The following is a 20,100-nucleotide window of genomic DNA, read 5'->3' as shown; positions in this document are numbered from 1 at the left end:
TATTAAACTCGTAACGTTTAAGTGTGTTTGAGAGGGATGTATAAGTTTTTGCAACGTTGTTTCTCATGGAAAGTGTCACGTTTCATATTTAAAAATATGATCATCATTATTTGTAAACAATACTAATATTGGTTTGACGCAGCTCTCCATTCCTATTTCCTATCGCGAAAACTTAGCGGGGATGGGATGTTCAGAATGGTGTTAGAGGTTAGAATGTTTGGGAAACGAGGGAGGGGAAGGAAAAGAATAGGATTTTTAGATAGATTGAAAGGGCCTTACAGTGAATTGAAGAAGGTAGTGCTGGAAGGAACGGGAGACTCCCAAATCACTTCTTTAGTACTCCATGGAAACTTACCTTAATCGGTATAATACTATAATAATGTCCACTTGCGACTTTGAAAATATATTGATTCTTTTATGATCATTTTATCCATGCGAGAAAACTACCAGGTTAAATATATGAGATTTTGAATATTACTTCCGCAGAGATAATGTCATAATTCGTTTCTATTATACGATTAGATTTCTGTGTCCTTACAAGCGTTGGAATGAAAAACAGCAAATAAAATACAAAAGGCTCTGATTAAATTTATTGAGAGTCACATCACTTCATGTTGATTGTAAAACCAAATGTAACTGCTTGCCATTTTGGAAAGTAGGTTGGCTTGGTAACATCCTCAGGATATGGCTTGGCGTACTTTTTTAGTCTCTTTATAAATTTATTCTGTTGGACGTGAATAATTATTTCGAGCTACAAATTGACTCACATGAATATTTTCAGGAACAGGAAAACCCAAAAGCCAATTTAAGCTGAGAAATATATCTTTCCGTTACCATCTTTGAAGGCTTTTTCTAGGTTTTGGCAGTTTTATACTTATTCTTCTCCTCGTAAATGATCCCCAAGTCATTCGAAGAATAGGTTTCATGGTCACTTATTTTTTTGGTTTAAGTGATAACTGGTGATTGTGACGCGAGTTTAGTAAAGTCTTATGTGTGGGTATTGGTTTGCATGTTGCGCTAAGCTATCGATATATCTACCCTCACCCTAATCTGCACGTCACTTCCCTTTACTCTTCTCGATGTCGAGCTATTTGATAGGCCATTTCTGGAATTTCTTCTCCCTCTTATCTCTGATTCGGATTTTATTCCTCTCTCCCGCCCCTTTCCAGTATCTCTCCTACTTTGATCGCATTGATTTGTGTTTTTTGTCCCTCTTCGTTGTTAAAGGAAATAGCAGAAACAAAAAATATACTTTATGCTATCTGACTTCATAAGTTGCTTCTTACAATGTCACTATCAGGTGAAGAACTTCTATCCTTTTGACGTATTTGATTCGAGATATTTGAGGCGTGTCTTCCTTTATAATCGGAGTGCGTTTTATTTTCCAGGAAGACACGCTCCTCGGGGCTCGTTGGAAACGTGGGCATGGCTGTATCGAGAAATGAGTGGTAATGACCAACTGTTAAAAGAATATGGTTGTCCATTATTGCCTTGGAATATTAATTCACTATTTTGTATTTCAATTATTGAACATGTTTCATCAATTATTTATTTATATTTTCCCACTTACTTAAACTAAAAAAGGCTATTGTAATAATTCAATGAACTCATATTTAGTCCCACATTTAACTTATTTTGTGGTTTTTCTATTATTTTGAAAGATTTATTTAAAAAATGGAATGGTTATATTCATGTAAAAGCCTCTTGATCTCATAGAAATGGTCGGGATACATTTCCACATTATTTTTACAGGCCAAATATGGGCGTTATATCGAATTTCCAAATTTTTGTTGAATTTTAAGGCAAAAAATTACTGAAGTCGAGTGTGTTATTTCCAGATACGCTGAAGTGTTGAGTGGTATTCAAATTTAAATGAGCATAGCTTTAGCCCATGTCATGCGGAGTATCTTTTTTTCCCTCATAAATGCTTTTGAACCTTCACTCGAGTCTTCAAACGTCCAATCGTGCGTCCTTCGCAGTAGTGGTCACTATCAAACGCTTGCTGAATATTTAAAAAGCCTTGCCTTCATCGACAGAGTCGCCTCTGCTGCCATTAAAATCCATTTGAGAGTGCCGTGGGCACACTTAAAAATTTCAAGCTGAAAGTTCAGAAGTTATTCGAAACAGGAATGAAAGAGAACTCTGAATAATTGACCCGTAACAAAGAATAGCGAAAATTTTCCCTGAATGCGAATTAATTAAGGCCGAAAAAGTGTCCACCAGGCTTTTAAAGTGGCATCATGGGGGAACGTCACATTGCCCTCTATTATCAAGTGTGCAGACAGCTGCGGAAGCTAAAAAAATATATATGATTCCAAACATCCCAGATCCATTTAGTGAAAAATTCGGACTAATGAAGCACGTCATTAGCATTCGTAGCAAAATGTAATCTAGAGAGCTAAGCGTGTTGAATTATTCTCGTCGTCCGTCATTTTAATAGCTGGCCTGCGGCTCATTTGTAATTTTTTTTATTGCAGATAGTCATCAAGTATCTTTCATTGGTGATTTTTTTTGTTCTGATGATCTGATAGCAAGTAATGCGTCATTCTACTGAATCATTGACACATTATCGTACAATACGTCACTTTCAATTTTGTTCCAGGTATTAAGTTCAAATAAAACGAGTCTGGAAAAGATATAAATTATTCACATGCTATTTTCCGCTGTTACAAATATATTCAAATACGAACTTGGTATTTTGCTGTAATTGGCAATAAAATGGATATTAGTGAGTGAAGCCGAAAAAATGTGGTTCAGGTGTGCAACCGATAGCCCTTCATTTTGCCTTCATATATTTATGGCTATAATTCCATGATAAAATGGTATGTGCAGGGTGGAAATAACGTTTTTGGTATTATTTCCATGGAAAAATGAGCTGTTTCAATGCATTAGAAAAACGTTTAGGAAATTGTAATGATAATATTTCTACGTGATTAATGTTGTTACTGTGGAATTAGAGCTAGATAAAGAAATACTAGAACTAAAGATAAAGATTCCGGAAACATTATGGACTGAATGCTTCCAAAACCTGAAAAATTAATTTGCTTAGGGGTAAGCTAGAGCGAAATGTTTTGAGGCAAAAGCCATGTGGCCGCAGGCGGAAACGTGGTCACCAGGGAAAGAGGAAGAAAGAGGCTATGTGGTCACGAAATGTGGGTGTGAAAATGATTGCAGGTGAGGAAACTTTCAGAGGAGATTCCGAAAAGTTTGAATGGATTTTATCACAAGGAAGTGGGAATACTTAGTGCATGGGTATCCAAGCTTTTCACTGCAAGGGCCACATTATATATTTCCCACTTTTCATCTACATCTACATCTACATAATACCCCGCAAGCCACCTAAAAGGCGTGTGGCAGGGGGTGTTAGGACTAGCCGTTTACAGCTAGAAAAAAAAATGAAGTGCTCTAACGAGGTTGGGACTAGCATTTATTAAAGTCCTTTATGGTTCGGGGGAAAAACGAATTCCCATATCTATCCGCTGATCCTTTTATGCGGGCCTAATGAATAAGACAATAAAAAGAACAATTTACTGCCTGTAACTTAATTCACATAAAAATTAGAGTATAAAAATGGAAAATCTTGCTGAAAAAAATCAGGGTAAACTAAATAGATTCCTGCCTTTTGTATTGTGCAACCAAATTAGTGTGATGAATGATGCAGTCGTTTTGGCCTCAGAATTTTATTTAAGTCAGGTTCTAGATTAGATGAGCCAATTTTAAGAACCTTAAGAATTTTAAGTTAGCACATACGGATTTTTTTAATGGGCCGGGTGAAATTATGTGTCGGGCTCATTTAAGCCAAATGTGGTCCGCGGGCCATAGTTTGGAGATCCCAGGCTTGGTGGCTAGAGGTTTAATGGGGGACAGAAAGAAAAAGTATGAACCTAACATTTTTACTTTATCATATGCTGTTCTGCAGTATAAATTTCAAATAAGGAAGCCAAACAAAGCCAATGTGATCAATAAAATATTTCTAGTAATCCTAAGCCTGAAAAAACTCTCTCTATAGTCTCTTGAAAATCTCAGGTTTTGTTTTGTATATTCGAAATGAGTCGCAGAGAACTCATCAATAATAGGGTAGTTTCCTTCATCAAGGAAAACGAAAAGCATTGATTGCGATTCGTTACCCACCATAAGTATATTCATAATATACAAATTATTTGGTTTTACAATTCCCAGTTTAGACGAATGGCAATGGCCAATTTTCACTGCATTTGAAAAAGGCCAGATGGATGCGATGCCCATGCGATGCCACTCCACGTGACGTCACAGGGACTTAGTTTCTATAGGAGATAGGAGTTTTACATCGTCTGAGATTACCAATGCATGCATAAGGCACAGAATTCAGGGAAGCATCTCTTATTAATAATTGATATTAAAACTGCCTATGGTCGGAAAGTTTCCTTCGTTTGATAACGTATTAATAATCCCTATTTACGCCAAGCGCTACCTGCTAGCAGGGTACTCTGCTACCTGCTAGCAGCCAGCATCGCAGCGGCGCACAATATCCTCGCCCCAAGTTCACCTCACACGGCGAAAGCGGGATCCAGAATGACGTCACACGGAGTTTTCCCAGCATTCATGCTTAGCCGTGGCGTTTTCGCGAGCTTGAAAATTTTCACTTTTCAATTAATCGCGAAAAATAGATATCGTCATTTAAAAATCTGAAAGCGTGAAATGCGTACTCCAGGAGTATTAATCTTTCCATTCAGGCAATAAAAAAATAATAGGAAACCATACTATTGGAAAGAATGTAATGTGGAAAGTATCCTTCTATGCCGGACACCAAAAATATTAATTTTTATTTACAAATAAATATTAATTAGATATTGAAAGATACAACTGGAGATTTAAGTTCTAATAAGGCGTTACATTTAATTTAATTAATCAAATGACAGATTTTATGCACGAAGTGTCATGAAAATGTTTGAAAAAGTGATGATTTCTGTACGAATTCAAAGTGTGAACCATGAGATTCTTTTTTGGGAACTTGAAACCACGTCGATTAAATATTATCTGCAGGGGAGACAGAGTGACGCGGTGGGAGGGACGGGAGATCGAGCCTATCGCAGCTTTGATTTTTGATGACATTGTCGTGTCATGATTAAGCTGGGTAGCAGAGGAAGGAGTGTATGCGGAAGGGGGTGGGTGGGTGGCGGTGGTTCCGCTGAGGAGGCGTGTGGAGTGGGGGAGGGAAGAGGATGAGGAGGTTGAAATTGCGGTGCGGGTGGTGAGAGTGGCCTGGGATTAATACCGCATGAATTATTCAACTCATTCGCCGGGATTTTTTTTTCGGCTTGAATTTTTTCTCCTTTCTCTCTTTCCCTTCCGAAGCGATGGCCTGCCTGTTTTTTTACCGAGAGATGAGGTGACCAACCAATCCATGGCTACGATTAACTTTGATTCATAGCAGTCTTTTTTGAATTCGAAATTGTTCCTTGTTCCTAAAATATATTTTTCCTCCCCTGATCTTTTTGATGACTAATGCACAAGAGTATGTCTGATATCTCTCTGATTTCCACGTCCTTTATCAAGGATTCAATGGCTAATTCAATCAGAATTTGTACTTAAAACAACCATTGAATTTATAATTGGCTGAGAAAAGTTATTTTGTCATAGTAACATTGAATGATTGAAGAGATTCTTGAAGCACTGAAGAGCTCTTCACAAGTTTGAGATAGAAATTTAACTAAATAATTTTGTGAAATAAGGCGTTAAGTGATACCAAGCGTAAAGACTGATCTATCTTCGTGATTCTAGCATCCTCTACCCTTGTTGGTAGGTAGAACACATTAGCCCCTCCCGCTGCTGCCATTTAAAATTTAGCTTAATCAAGCATATTTTTTTATTCAATTCATTGCCGGATCAGTGGGAATTGTTGTGTTTAATTTCTTCTCCTCTCTGTATGAATCTCGCTAAAACACTTTTCTCAATGGTCCGCAAGATTTTTGGTATTTCAACTTCGTTCAAATTCATAATTTAGTGATGGAAAAAGAGAGAACTGCAATAAGACGAGGGGAAGTGGCCTAATAAAAGGATGACTGATAGCAGGAGTTCGTCAGTATTTGTCAGTAAAACCGCGTGTCTTTGCTCATACTCTTGCCATATTCGCCTCATCATTAATGACTATACCACTTGATTAATTCTTAAAATAAAAGTAAACGGCCAAAAACTTGGACTGGTGAAATAGTTTTACTGTTCGAGCTGCACGTTCGTGGAAAACGGATACAGCATTAAGGTATTCCAGGAGAACGTAACGTGGAAGCCAAGAAAAGAGGATGAGAACATACAATGGTGGAGGAGAATGTAAAAGATGGGATAAAATTTTTCATATCCTCGCAGAAAACTTTTAATAGGGTCCCGATCTTCTATAAAGATGAAAACTCTGGAATTCGGGAGCACTGAAAGGAGGTTTTCATTAGAAGGAGTGTGTGGAAATTGAGATGATCGTAGATGAGGACGAATTACATTGGGCAGGGTGGGATTATTTTTTAAAATCGAGCCGTAACGTGTCCACTTGAATTATATGCATTGATCCTTCCGAGGAATGCATCGCAAACTTAGGCGTGTTGCGATCTTCTATCAAAGCCATTATTTCCAATTCAAAAGTATTGCCACAATTTCATTCGATCCAACCGAAGGTATGGATGGAGCGAGTACTTCGTGGGGAGGGGATGTTGAAAACAGTGTTAGAGGGTAGAATGATGGGTAACTAGGAAGAGGGAGGAACGTAATAGGATTTTTGGGAAGAATGAAAGAGAGTATCCTTTATTGTGAACTGAAGATATAAGTCCATTAAGGAAGGGGAGACTGCCAGAATTCTTTTTTAGTACTCCATGGAAACCTACCTTAATCGGTAGAATACTATAATAATATATAAAAGTGTCTTGCCATTCCATCAATGATGGCTTACATAAATGAAAATCGGCCCGATGCTCCAACCCGTTGAATAAATTTACATATTATAACATAGTTAAAGGGTTAGTTTGATTTTGAATAGGACATATTCAGTATTGACTATCGTTTTTACTCTTATTCCTGGTCCTTTTTTCCGCCATCCGCGCTTCATGTACCGAAAAGAATTCTAGTCGTGAATTCCCACGATATTTTCGCATTTAACTGTTTCTTTTTTATGCTCACATTCCAAAAGAGCAGGCTTTATTTTGAACTGAAGATATAAGTCCATTAAGGAAGGGGAGACTGCCAGAATTATATTTTAGTACTCCTTGGAAACCTACGTTAATTGGTAGTATACTTTAATAATAAATCCGAGGTTCATCAAACGTAGGATATGTGAACTTGCTCTTTCTACTAAGTCCCGATTGCTTTTGTCTAAGAGAAAAAATGGCTTTGGTGCTAAATTCTATAAACATTATTTATTTTCATTACCGTGATAATAAATTTTAAAACGAAGTCCAATGCTAATTCCTATTTGAAAATAATTTGAAATGCTATTTTTTATTCTCACAATCATTTCCCATGCTGTGGTCGTTTACTATTGGCCATGTCATGTATGATGCGGACACCCATAAATGGAGATTTAATTTTAATTTCGAGATTAAAATAGAAACACCTCTTGGATTTCATTTCACGATTATTCCAAATCTCTTTGAACGTATGCATGATATTTTGATTCCTCCGCCTGTAAGTAGGATTTGATATTTTTCCGCGTCAGAATTTTGCCTTCTAAATTGGATTATTTAAGAAACTTTATGCGGTAGTCAAGGCCACGAAGGAGTTGGGATTTTGAGATTGGGGATAAAATAGAAGGATAAGAATAATTTATGCCTCTTTCCCTATTCATTACCTATCGACCCACTTAAATCATCCTATCGCATACTTCCTTCCACAATCTCCGTTCTGAACCTATAAATTGCGTCGTGATATCGGTGATTAATGCTTGGGAAAATGTGGTCTAGTAAGAGCGTTCGAGGGTATATCAGCATCTTGGATTTTATTCTTGCATATGCTAATCGTTCCGAATTACCCACTCCCCTACTAGAAGACTATCTCATTTGCTTCTCCCTTTCTTATCTATACCAGGACCACATCCTTCCGATAGATCCTAACTCTACTTCCTCCCTCGCATTCCCCAATTTACGGTCTCCCTTACTTCAACATTCTTACTTGAACCACCTTTATGTCTAATAACCTTCCTTTCTAGGTCGTTTTGCATAGTTTATTCGAGACTAATTGCCCAAAATCCTCTTAAATTTAAATGCATGATTATTCTAAATCTCAGTGGCTGTATACGTATTGTTTCGATTGTGGGCCTTGGTGGCGGCGGGGAAAAGTCCTTCCCTACCATACTGAAGGTCGCGGGTTCGAGTCCCACATGGATAGGTTGCCCCTTCAAGGACAAGAGTGTGTATGATTCTATGTTGTTGATTGTTTAAACTCCCGATGTAAATGGGTTATTGTGCTGTTTTCGGGGGCAATTGAAAAAATTACATACAAATTGTAAATTCCAACTGTAAGTAAGATTTCATATTTTTTCCGTCTGCAAGTATTTTTTTCTCCTCCTGAATTGTATTATTAAAAATAATTTAGGCTGCTGTTAAAATCACAGTGAGTTGGGCCACCTTGTTGTCAATTTTGGGGCATTCCAACCAGCAAATCCTATTCTTTCCATGGATTTATCCTCGTTCTCAAAATTATCTCCTCCGGCCACTCTTTTCCCCTTCGATAAATGACCATTAAAACCACGATAGCCTCATCCCTACTCACAGTATAAACTCTCCTCATCCTTCATTACGTTTTTCTCATCCTCCTTTCATTACCTTATTTTATCTATAGCCTTTATACCCCGTAGCGTCGAATCCGGAAATTCTCCTTCCATGCTTCCGAAATTCCTGAAATGGCTGCCGGCAGGGCAATGCTGTTGTTCGGTAATTACTAATGTTGAGCGGCACACATGAGTTAATCGTTTCAATGCATGCAATCTCCATTTGTGTTTGGATATCCGCCGAGCAGTCCAGCTGTACGGCTTAATCCGGCGTATAAGCTCAATTATCGATCCTGTTATTAAACATTAACTCTCTTGTGGTGGCAGTGCGCAAATCTGGGCCGTCTTCATTTATTTAGGATTGCTTTGTCATAAGATACCTTCATCAAAGATATAATTCGTGTATCCTTTTCCAAAAAACGCCTCTTTTGCTAATTCAATATCTTTCACAATTTTTATACCAAGCCAACCTTATCTCGATAGTGCACTTAGTTAAAATACTAGACCTGCTCCAATTATAATGTTTTACTTATGTTCATTCCTCATTGCCTAATTTCTCTCATTCTTGGTGTGAGGTTAAAAAATACAACCTGATATTGCAAAGAAATTGCCTCTGACTTCAATTTATTAAATCAGTTTATGATATTAAATTGAAATTGAAAATGATTGGAAATAATTGGAATGAGGTAGAGGAATGGCATAGGTTTTTTTCAAGTACAAATTTTCATGCATCTTTTGATCACCAAGAAATATAAGTGACCGAGGTTCAACGTGTATGTACCACGGTTTTATAATCATGTTTCTCAATACTTGTATTGCAATTTAGTCAGTATACCTCTCCCATCTCTGTGTCCAATCTGCACCTATTCCGTATCCCCTTCCTCTCCCACCCCTCTTCCAGGTGCTGCATTTACATTAGCTCTTTCTCATTAGATTTTCGCAGGTTTTTCTCGACCCTATTCTTAAATGGGTGTTTTCCTGGAGTTTTTTTTCAACAAAGTCGAAAGACAATTTTTTTTATTTTATTTTATTTTTTTTTCAAACCGCCGGATACAGCTCTTATTGGCCATTTTACACCGGGGTGTTCAACAAATGTAACAAGTAAACGTAGACAGACGACCATGCCCTGGACCGGGGAAACCTACCCAGGCGGGACTCGAACCCGCGACCTCTTGTTTGGCAGGCGAGAACGTTACCCCGCCGCCACCGAGGCCGGCGGCCGGCCGGAATATCCTTGTATTTCCGCTCGTTTGATCACATCTGTTAACACTTGATATACGTAACTTTGTTCACTTAGCTTTTTTTTCGATATCTTTTGTTATGATTGGACCGCATTTATTTTCAAGAGTAACTTGACAATGTAATACTCTGAAAATATTCTATGTATGACGATGGGTTAGATGAAAGATGAGACTTTTTAGACCCAAATTCGCCCAATGCAAACGAATTATTATTATTGAGTGATGTCAACAGAAAAGTTAAAAATGGGCTTTTTCAATGTTAAAAAGAGAACTTCGATATAACCAGGTGAATAAGGATATTTTGAGAACCTACTGGAAAGCTTTCAATAGCGTAGAAGGACTTACATTTTCAGCAATATAAGTACTGAAAAATATTGTTACTCTGAAGATACTTTTGTTTTTTTTTTACAATGTACATTTAACTGTTAGTATATCTGCTGAAAATGTATAGTGCCATCAGCTTATGCAATTATAAAAGGTTTAATGTATTGGATTATACAATGTTAAGAAGTGTAAATAGACATTAGGAGGAATAATTAAAATCGATAACCTGCTGACAACGTAGTATTATAGCTTAGCAGGACTAATACTTGTTAGAAGTATGTTATACTGCAATATTATATTATAATACTGTAATAAATATTATTTTTTTATAATGTAAATTTAATTGTTAACAATTATACTGAAATTTTACTGTCGTATTCTATCCTTTAAAAATTATTATTACTGTTAACATTCTCTTTTTTCCCACTGGGTGAGGTCCGGGTAACACCAAGCACTCTCGTCTTTTCATTGCTATAATTTTTATATTCCTTCTTCTGTAATTTCTGCGAATCCTTTTCCTTTGTCTGTCCCGGTAGACTTCGCGTAGGACCTCCTGGCCTTATGGTCCTCAAATCCTCTCCCAATCTCCTATTCCCGCACGCTCTGTCCTTGCATTTTTTCTCCGTCATCTCCAGTTGCCTAGTCGCCTCCTTTTCTCACATCTCTCACTGACTTTCCATTCTCTGTCTCCCACGCAACCTCATCCTCCCTACGTTCTCAGTCACCCCTGGTTACCTTTTCTCACCATAATTCTCTCTTCCTCTTTGTCTCTTTACTTTACTCTGAGTTTCCTCCTCATCCCTCCACAGTCGCGTCCCTTGTCCTCATATACTTTGCCTTGCCGTCCTTTTTTCCTGCGGCCAAACCTTACAGTGTCCTCTTTTTCTTCCGGCTAAATGGGGTGAGTGGACCGAGTCTCGTGCAAATTATGCCGTTTGTCCACCTTCTCGCTTGCCCTCTCCGACGCACTCACCTGGACGGAACTTTCCCTCTTATTTCTTTTCCCGCCTACCCTTCCTTATTATTTTTTTCAATTCTCTCGCCGTAGCGGCCACAGCTTCTCCTCCTCCACTTCAATGGTGTCTATTGAGTTCACCAGATTACTGTAATTCTTATTCTCTCCTCAGGTTTTAGAGTCGGGGATTGTTGTGGGTGGCTGTTATCGTGCCAGGGCGTTTATGTTGAGCTTGGAAAGTGTCATGTCATTGTGGTCATAACGTTATGTGAATTTGCTTTAAACATAGTTTAATTCTGTCCATAGGCAATTGAATCCAAGAATTCCAAAATATCACAAGCCTAACCAGCGAATTAAAAGAAAGTAACAATTCATTTGATTATTCAAAGCTGCCAAATTCCTACTTTCGACTTATCTCCATGAGGAGGTATGCCACAATGTGTAATATGCAATCGTAAATAAGTAAAGTAAAGCTATTACTCTAGTTGCCCTATTGTTGTACTAACTGATGCAATAGAAGATGAGCCATGAATAAAATTTGTTCGTCCCAATTGCCTACCAATTTCACTTGTACTATTTTAGAAATCATGAATTCAAATTGTTAATCATGATTTTGAGTTGGGGAAAAAAAATTCTGAACGGAACGGTGGTGACTTTGAAAATCGGAAAATATAATCAAACGCACAACTTAAAGATTTGTATCACAATTATCAGTTAGAGCGTTCGAGTTGAATATTTTGGTTGAAACATCCATTTAATCATTACAATATAGCTGATAGATTGATCAGGCCTTAAACGATTAGATATATACGTATTCACCAATTCCTGTAAATCTCCTCGTGCGTGTACAAGAGCTGTAAATTTCGGTAAGTACAATTAGAGAACTCGTACTGACATAGATGAAGCGTATGTAATGTGATTATTGAAATAGGAATTATTGGAATAATGCTAGATTGGATTAAAAATAGTTTGTGGTAAAAAAATCTTTTTTCTCCAAAACTCACTTTTTTCCATGCATCTTTTTATGAATTACATATCAACTTTCCTTTCCTTAGGGCCACAACCTTTTCGCGGTGGAAAGGATTGCCAGTTCCTATGACCCCTAGAGCTGCACTGGAGGGATTAATTCTAAATTATTCCCGGTAGATCCATGCTAGATAGGTCGACGAGTAGGAGCCAGACAAAAGGTAGTCCACGCGATGGTGTCACGTAAAAAACACTGTTGGAGTGGAAGTGGGAAACCTATCAACTATCTCTTCCCTGTAAACATGGAGTTTGATCGAACGAGCCTCGGATGGAATCGCGGGACCTAGCCTTTAAGGGTAGAAGGAAATTCGGCTCTTAAGCCCTCATGGGCGGTGAATTGAGGAAAGGTGTAAGAAGACTTGGCTGCTGTTATCAATGGCGCATAATTATATGGATACTAAATACTGCTATTAAATCGAATGAACGGATTAATAAATGTGTGGATTCCAATGCTTTTTATTTTTGGCATTATAATTTCTGAAACCGTGCGAATAGAATTTCTGGACTAAATGAATGCTTAGAAAAGTCAAAGGGTAGGGGGCTAAGAAATATGTTGATTCTATCTCTTTGTTTAATAGAGACCTATGGTTCGCTGCACTGTCGTACAATGGCTGACGTGATCACGAGAAGAAAATAAAGGAAATAGACTGCAAGACAGAGAAATTTAAGATGTCATTCTTTCCTCGTACAATTAAAGAGCAACGGTGTCTCAATAGAATTGATGCCGTCATTTCCTTTGTCGACGTATTGTTATGTTTTCATTTTTTTCATTGTTTTAATCTTCCATGGATATGTAATAGTCATTACTAACCGTTGACAAGTTTTGCCTTTTCATTAATGTTGCACATACTTTTTGTTTGCATGCGGAATATTTTATGACCGTGTTGTATACATTTGGCGATTCTCTTTCGTGCTACATTTTGGTGATTGATCACCCCCTGCCGAACACCCTAGAGGTGGGTTACATGGTACTATGTACATGTATATGAAGAAGAGAAATCTTGTTATTTTTATCTGAAGGATCCTCAAAAGTTCATATCCGCCCAATCTATTGGTCATCAACGGATAACATGTTTCTTTTTTCCTTCATTCCAATCCGGCGCCGTCAACTACTTTCCTTCCCAAATTTATTGGCGGGTACTTCGGGGGCAAGAAAGGGAGGCCCCGGTAAATGCTGGATTTGGAGCCGAATTCCCTCCCGCCTTGGTGCTCAATTCATTCAGAAAACCCTCTTGTTAAAGCGTGTTCCAGAATATTTTATCGATTGCCGGCGAAATTCTTCATTTACCCCTATCATCACCTCTCACGTAGAAGGTCAAGGGTCACGGGTAGTGGTGTGAGCGAGTGGACTATTTTTTGAAGTGGCTTCGTCGTGACCCGCACAAGATGAAAGGGCCAGCCGAGTGAACTCCTCATTCGAAGTGGTTCAGTGTGCGAATGTAAACTTAAGTCAAATGTGTACTCCACGGATCACCCGTGACAGGTCTTGCTTGTGTACAGTCGTTCACATTCCCTTTGCAATGCTAATTTACCTTTTCTCGGCAGTTATTAAGTCATCTCTAAAAATTTTTCGCGTCATCTTCATTGGTTAGAAAGAACAACACTCAGGAGTTGAGAAGAGAGGGTGAAATTAGGCCGAAAGGGGTTTGAGGGTATAAGAAAAGATAAGATTGTGCAGGAGGGAGGGCTAAAATAAGATTTCCCCAGAATTTGAATCTGTGGTATTTTCCGTGTGGTATATTTCACACGGACTGCGAATTGAATATTTAAGCCACTTAGAGATTTTGTTGCTTTTTTTCCTGCAATCTCTTTAATCATGTAATTGTACTAAATTTTCGAAACATTTGTGTTATCAATCTTCTATTAAATGTGTCCGTTAAATGACTTATATTTCGTACGTATACGACAAAATTTGTTGCTGGTGTGATGTGATGGAACCATTCAATCATAAATAATGACGGTTGAGCATTTTTTACTTCAAAACTTTATTATCGACGACAATGCGTTTAGATGCCTTCACATAATATTCAAGCATATGATGTGAAAGTATCGAAGCATGTCGAGTAGTCTAATAAATCAAGTTTTTAATGTGACCCTGCAAAATACTTTCATTTATGATGGCTAAAATTTAATTTGATAAAATATTGATCGATAGTCCCAGCTCAAAAACTGCATCATATCAAACCCCAAAATTAGGACTCACTCCTTGAGTAAATTTGCAAGAATTAATTCGCCGATGGTATTAACTATCTCTTTGTTTTAAAATTCAGTTCAAAAACCATTTCTTGACTTCTTTGACCCCTTAGGGGACATTCTCATTCATGCCATCGCTATGGCAGGTGCTATCTTTATACAACTTCTTTCTTGGGAACATTTTGAAATTATCCCAAAATATTAATTTTTCACCATTCAACATGCACTCACGTTTTTTCAAAACCTTTTAACCTTAAAGCTGTGGGACTTAAAGTCATATATACAAATGCACAACTAGGTATTTTGAATGTTACTGTTAAATGGAACGGAGGGGAAAAAGGACGACGAAGTGTTTGTTATGACGGATAGAAAACTTCTATATGAGATAGGGAGTTACAAGGTTTGGATGGAGCAAGTACTGAGCGGGGATGGGATGTTAAAAACCATGCTAGATATAAGACTTGCGGAGTAGGGGATGAAAAGAAAAGGATTTGCTGATAGAATGAAAAACTATGAGCCTTATTGACAATTGAAGAGGGAACTCCAAGTTGTGGGAGGAGAGAGGCAGGAGTCATCGACAAAATGCTCTATGTAGCCCTGTCGTAACTCGTAAAATATCTCAATCACAATGGAAACAGCATGGATATCGCTCGTATTTAGGTGTCTTGGCACCCTAAGCTGCTCACAGTCATGATCTTTCCTTTCCCTATTGTCTCATGGCATTGAACTGTGTCATTCAACGACAAAGAACATCTACGAGTGAAACTTATTCTCCCCCCCGCCATCGGCTCACGAGTGAGTGCCCGTCGTTCGTCTGCTAAAACGACGGAGTCTCCTCTTCTCCCGAACCGCACGACTTTCTGCCGCTATACATTCAGGTGGCTTTTCGCGTCTCTGCGCTAGAGACGGAGACGAAAGGGGTAATGACCCTGGCGAGGACGACGGACCTGCGAATAAAAGCGACCACTTTTATTCTCCGTGGTCTCCATTGTTGTGTTCCTAGGTGACGCGAGAGTATTTTGAATCCCTTGCATCATTTTCCTTTTCAGAGCTCTTAAGTTGACGTCGTCTTTTCATGAATGTCTTGGCGCAAGTCATTCATTCCTACATATGCGAAGATTTCTAAACTTGCCATTGATTCCGAGATCCTAAAGTTAGCATGAATTTGTCGGCGATTCAGATTTTCATAAACGCGACCCTACACAACTTACAAGCTATTGCTCTTAGCTGGGAACGGTATGATGATCTCTTGTAGTTGCACCATGTACCAAGTTTATGGCCTACGTTTGGTCAACGTAAAAGTTTTTCATGTTTATACTCTGGCTGAGAAAATTATTCATCTCAATCCCATTACACTATTTTCTCTGTTTATTTTTCTGCCCACACAGCCGGATTGGAATACGTATCTGCTAAGAGTAAGATTTTCTCCACATGGAACTAAGCAGCGCTTAATGTGGTGGTACACTTTTTCATGCGTAATTGAGTGTTTTTGCCCTGCGAGATGATTTCAGAAGTGCCATTATATCTTGTGGTGTTCACGAAATGAACACCCAGAATTATATTAATTACCATTATCTTATATATGAGTTAGTAAGGTAAATTTATGTAACACCTCATCATGTTTTCATTCAGAAGACTGAGGTTATTTATTACAAATTGAAACCCGAATTAAAAATTAAGTGAAATGGGCTGCATTGTCTGATATAGTCTACTACAGGCAGCCAAGTGAAGACGCTGTTACTTCACGTTTTCCATCAGTGAACAGAAGGGCATTTGTCTTGTGTAACACCATTGTCTCGGAGGAAAAGCTTGCGCTTTCCTATAAACTATTGCATATAATCGATCACTCTTGAAAGGCAAGCATGAAAAATTGAGTGCGTTTGGTCTCTCAATAGGCTTAGGGAATACTGGCTACCGAGATACAGAGATGGATGCTGGTGTTAGTGGGAAAGGAGTGGAGAAAAATAGCATGAGATGCCGCAAGCTGGATTGCTAGACAGCAGATTTAAAAGAGTAGGTGATGGTAACTGTTCAACTTTAATGCTGGCGTATTCACATTGGTAGATAGCTCTAGACTGCCTAGAAGTTAGCCAAAATGGAAGAAATATTCTATAACTATTCTATATAAATATTCCATAACTATTCTATGTATCGATTTAGTTTCATTATTCCGTAAATATACCATTAAAGGTACTTTCACAAGCTTTGCTTTTTGTTTTCATCGTATACCGTAGCAGGAAAAAGAAAGAATGCTAGCGTGCAGAATAAAAGATTTAACCCCTTTTCAGTGCAAACCGATTCAAATTTTTTTTATGAAATTATGAATAGCAATCCTTCAAGAATATTCTATTTTTATTTCCCAAGCCTTTATTCTCAAAATTGTATTCCTTGGAGATATTTATTACAGCATATATTTAATTGATGTGTCGGTGAATTCATAAAATGAAGGCAAATTGACAAATAAGCAAAATTCATTATTCCCATGGATATAGAGCTCTTTGGAGTTAACTAATGGATTCAAATTGGCAATTATCATTTATTAGTATTTTTGTCACTGGATAAGTACATGAGTAAATTGAAGTCTTTATGCTTGATTGAAGAGGTGGAGTGTGACCGAGGTAGCCAAATGGATACAACCCTTGGCTACAGATCGAATCCATCCCACCCAGGTTCAAATCCCGTGTTTAGCCTTCCGTTACCCCCAAGCAAAATTCGTGTAAGAGAGAGATGGCCTAGGGAAGGGATCTAGGCCTCTCTGCCCCCTGCCCTGACACGCCTGTGGCTTTGCCTGATCTAAGCTCTACCATTACCTTTCATCACCAGCGTCGAGGATGAATTAGTAGGTTAGTGAAATGAAGGGGATTGTAGCGAGAGATTGTGGCTAAACATTGTTAGTAAAGAAGATTATGCTTGCATGCTCGATTTTGAAAAACTAAAGCGCATACTTAGGCGAAGGTTGGAGCTAGATGGATGTTATTGGAAGAAAATTATAAAAGCTAAAGGTGTAAAAATAAGTCAGTAATAAGCTAAGTCAGTCGATAAGTTTTCCGGCTTCAATTAGAACCTGGTACAACCAGTTGTTTAATCGAACAATAATAAAAATGAATATTTCCTTGGGACGCTGAAATATAATCGTCATACTTTGGAGATGAATTATTCCTATTTTCATTCCAAGTCGATCTTCAAACTACAATACTACAATGGCCCACGTTAAGAAGCCTTGGATTTAATCAGCTTTCAGCTGTTTCCAAGGAATTGCTTTTTGTTTCGCGGTATCATTATCCGGAGTCGTTTTATTAGACTCAATCATAACGATAGAATCCTCTTCACAACAAACGGTAAATTCTGTTCATTAGACGCGTCAATTTAACATCCCGTGAATCGCTTGCAACTGCTGCCCTCGTGTTTATCGAATCGGGCTGGAAGTAATATCGCGACTATGGAGCGAAGTTTTGCGATGGTGGGACTCTTGGATGGGAGAAGTTGTCGTAAGTGCTCGCTAGACGACCATCGCGGCTCCACTTCCACCTTATCGGTCGTAGATATCTCTTCTGGAGCGAGGAGCGCTGTTCTTGCCTTTAAGTGCCCCATCTCACCCTTGATTGGTGGCTGCTGTTGAGGGCCTCTCCCCCACTGCAGTCTTTTTGGGTGTACTATTTTAAGACATTGCATTTACATAAGAAACTATTCGATATCTTGAATAACATAAATATCTGGAATACGGAGCTTAAGAGGTGTGACGCATCAAGAAAATAGTTTATTTCAGCGTTATTGTAAAAATCAAATGCAAAGAAATAAAATTGTAAGCATTACGTATATTTTAACATTAAGCATGGTGAACGACTCTTTGCTCTGTCACTATATGGCCTTCATGTCATCAACTGATGGAGACATTATTCTTGCAAAAATTAATACAAATATAGCGTGATGAGCCTTTTAATTGAATCCATAAGGCAAGGGACGACTGCATTGTACAGTTTTTCTTTCCTTCTTTCGTCCCATCCATTCACCCTGTTTTTTCTTCCATCATCTTCCCCATCTGCCGACATTTTTTGGTTTTGTCACAATCTTCAGTATTCCCTCGCACTTCAGTGAACGTTTTATTCACATCAGTGAACCAACTCAACTATGTTAGGTGCCTCAATTCACCAACAAATTATTGCAATCCCTAAATCCTCTCTCTCTTTGTGTATTTTAAATTCATTATCCTCTTTGAAATCCAAATTTCTATCGTTTCAAGCTCACTGCCATTATTTTTTTTTAGTAATTTCAAATAATTTTTCTTTTATATTGCGATGGGATATCCGAATCAAAACTATATAGATCTTAATTAGCGTCATTAATTAAACGACACCCGCAGGCATGAAATTTCCGCGTCAGTTTATTCAAAACCAAATATACACCACATCTGAAATACAATTGCCGAAATGCGATATTGGAGTAGTGCGGCAATAAAGACGTTGAGAAAAGAGGACGAGAAATGACTAGAAGGGTTCGAAATATGGGCGTGGACAAGTATGAAGAAGGTGATGTGGGCGAAGAGAAGAGGAAAGAGATATTGCTAGATAGTGGGCAAAGATTTTGAATGAGATAAGATAGAGGGTTGGGATAGAGTTTGAGTTATTGCTTTAACGAAATGTTCATTTAAATCAACAAGGAAAAGTGTTGAAGTTAATGAATTAATAAATTGCTAATTTAAAGTAAAAGGATTGTCAAGGGTTAAAAGTTGTTGATTAGTTACAGGATATAATCAACCAGTCAAAGAGACAACAACGACTTGAATAATTTGAGATTAATAAGAACATTATTTGTGTTAATACTGTGGACAATAGTTGTTTATGGAGGAAAAGAAGAATTCCAATAAGAGGGAATGTTGATAACTGTGTAAGAGGGTAGAATGCTTGGTTGGCGGGGGAGGGAGAGGAAGAGATCAGGATTCAATGACAGATTTAACACGTTAAGCGCCGCAGCGGTCCGTAGGGACCGCTACGAAAATGTCCACTGCGGCCACGGCGGTCCCAGTGGACCGCCCAAAATATTTTCTTGAGAAGCATTAGGAAAGGCCGGAGGACCGCTGCTACAGTGCAAAACGCATTACGATCGGACCGCTATGGCCTCAAGGAGTAATACTGCTGGCAGAGGTTTTACGAAAATGGTATTTTTATAGCATTTTTTTCTTAAATTATGAAATGGTATTTTATTGGTAAATATTACATAAAAATTGTATTTGGTTACCACATTTGAGTTTATTAAACACTCGATTACATTTGAAGTACATAATATTCCTTTAGTTTCAGATACTTAACATTTTTTGATGTTCATTACATGGTCATTACTATTTATTTAAGTTATTTTTTATGATACAATGCAAAACAATCGATACAAAAGTAGGGGTTACCTTCGCAGTCTTCACAAAAGGTGGTTACCTTCGGCACCCTGTTTTTATTTATGAGCCCTTTTTTTTCTTTTCATAACATCCTTTGCAATACTTTCTCACTTTGTGGCTGGGACCACTCATTTTTTTTAGTGAATGGGGATAGCTTTTTCTTCTCTTCTTGAATGATGCCCCTCTTTCATCCCCTTCAGCCGCTTCCTCCTCGCCAAACAGAAGCTGATCAATTAATAACTCTCTAAAA

The sequence above is a fragment of the Ischnura elegans genome, chromosome 3 (assembly GCF_921293095.1).
Source record: "Ischnura elegans chromosome 3, ioIscEleg1.1, whole genome shotgun sequence".
Classification (NCBI taxonomy): Eukaryota; Metazoa; Arthropoda; class Insecta; order Odonata; family Coenagrionidae; genus Ischnura; species Ischnura elegans.
This window is presented reverse-complemented; position numbering follows the sequence as displayed.